This window comes from Pogona vitticeps, chromosome 6 (assembly GCF_051106095.1).
Source record: "Pogona vitticeps strain Pit_001003342236 chromosome 6, PviZW2.1, whole genome shotgun sequence".
NCBI classification, from domain to species: Eukaryota; Metazoa; Chordata; class Lepidosauria; order Squamata; family Agamidae; genus Pogona; species Pogona vitticeps.
The window spans coordinates 76,697,307-76,699,959 of record NC_135788.1 but is presented as its reverse complement, the minus strand read 5'-3'; positions in this window follow the sequence as shown (position 1 = coordinate 76,699,959).

Sequence of the window (2,653 nt, the reverse complement as noted above, 5' to 3'; positions counted from 1 at the left end):
TCTGAATCCTTTTATATTCCTTCTCTGAAGTAGTTTATTTTCAAGTCAATAGTACTGATTTCTCCAGTAAAAAGAAATTTTGTTAAAAATAGATGTACTGACAAGATGAGACCTAAATAGTCCTTCGCTATCGGTGAGTGAATAGTGTCAGGCATATATGAAAGTTTAAAGAATACTGTTGCCTCAGAGGGTTCTCCATTCCAGCAAGTCTCCTAGTTGTTCTCTGCCTTGGTAGCCAGTGGCAAGCTTTTCCGCAGCAGACCCTTTTATCTCACAGGAACCCTGGCTGAAAACTATAAATTTGGATCTCATTTTAGTATATATTTTTTCAGGTAGAATGAAGGACAATCCAAGTAATTTCTGACCTTTGTCATTGAAAGCTAAAAGAAAGATACTTCTATTCCCAATCCTGAATGGGGTTCTGAAAATTGAGATGGAAGAAGTACTAATAATTCAAACTACTCTATAGTGTCTGTGTAATGGTATTGTGTTGTATGCTTCTGGTTCCTTTGAAATTAAAGAGAAAGTAGGTACACTAATATCACAAGGATGATTATCTCCACTCTATCCACTCTTGATGTATTAGAGCCAATTCAGGAATAGCCATAACACAGTGGTGCCCCACATAGCGATGTTAATCCGTTCCAGGATTAACGTTGCTATCTGGAAACATCGCTATATGGAACGTAAAACCCCATAGGACTCCGTTTAATGAGTTCCTATGGGGGAAAACTCACCGGTAAGCGAAGATTCCCCATCCGGCCGCCATTTTCTCCGCCTCGGTAAGCGAGGGCAGAGCGCGAAAACGCTGAGGGCGGCCATTTTCTGCACCCGGCGGCCATTTTGGAACCGCCGATCAGCTGTTTTCTAAACATCGCAGTTTGTTTTCTAAACATCGCAGCGAAACGCTTACCAATCATCGCAATGCGATGTTTTGCCACCTAAAACATCGCAATGCGATCGCATTAGCGATCGCAAAAAACGCATCACTATGCGGATTTGTCATTAAACGGTGCACTCGTTAAGCGAGGCACCACTGTACTCACGATTTAGTAGAGGCAGATGGATGCTGTGTGAGGTGAGGAGACATGGCTCCACCATGGTCTTCTGTAGTTTTTGCTTGTTCACTTGCTTTCCCTGTGGTCTCTATAATATATATTTTTTCCTGTTAATATGGAGTGGGGAGGGGGTTAAACACCCCTGTCTCACGTAACAGGATCCCAATCCATATACAGTAGTAATATAGTCTCAGCTTCGCCACTTCTTACAACTAAGGATTAGTCTTTGCACACAGAATTTAATGGCCAAAGTCTTGTTTAACATAATTGAACTAGAGTAAGTCTATTGAATAGGGATTTGGTGAATCAACTCCTCTGTAAGGTCTATTGATTTAAACGGCTCTACTCAAACTGTGACTCGCTTTAGCATAGTAAGTTACAGTTAAGAGCAGAGCCATTTGAATCAATGGAATTTATGGAAGATTTGACTCACCAAGTCTCCATTGATTCAGTGGGCCTACTCTAGTGCAATTTACTATGCTAGCAACATGGAATTTGCCAGCAAGTATTGGACTATTTTTTTATTTATTTATTTAAAATATTTTGTACCCTGCCATTCTCCTTGAAAAGGACCCGAGGCAACTTGCAACAGTGAAAGACAGTATTTAAAGTTGAAAACAATGAGTATACTACGGTGGTTAATATCATTAAAAGACAATATTTAGAGCCATGAATAATGACTAAAGAGGCATCTTATATTATTAAAAGGCTATATTAAAGCTAAGAAAAACAAGTAAATATTTTTTTTAAAATGCCACTCTGAAAAATGGAAAATACAAGCAGTACTAAAAATCCAGTCAATGCACAAGAATACATTTAAAAAACCACAACAATATATTTTAAAAAACCACAAAATCACACATAGGTAGTTGGTTACTGGGAGAAGGCTTGCCTTAAGAGAAATATCTTTGCCAGCCTGGCCTCCTGTGGGAGGGAGTTCCAAAGTCTGGGAGCCGTGACAGAGAAGGTCTTTTCCTGTGTCCCCATCAGATGCACCTGTGAAGGTGGTGGGACTGAGAAAAAGGCCTTGTGATTATCATAACATCTGAGCTGGCTCATAATGGGAGATATGATCTTTGAGAAAGTTTGGACCTAGGCCATTTCAGGTAGGTTAAAACCAGCACTTTGAATTGCGCCTGGAAACATAGGCAGCCAGTGGAGCTGCTGTAACAGGTTATGTGATCCTTGTAACCAGCCCCAGTCAGCAATCTGGCTGCTGCATTTTGGACCTGCTGAAGTTTCCTGAACGCTTCCCATTGGCAGCCCCACATAGCGTGCATTACAGTAATCCAGCCAGGAAGTAACTAGGATGTGTGTCACAGTGGCCAGATCAGATATCTCAAGAAAGGGGTATAACTAGCTGTGACGTTTGCCCCTTGTGGCTCCTTCCAGACACAGAGCACACGAAGGCACCAAACACCTTTTCACACACCAGTTGATCACTAAATCAACATACTTTACTTAGGAAAGACGAAGGTCCATTCAGTTTTCACTTTTTCTTAAAACAGGGTTATTAATTACAGATGTTTCTTTAATAATTCATAAGTATTTACTTCAGGTTCATCAAGCATCAATCTTCTATTTAAATCTCACTC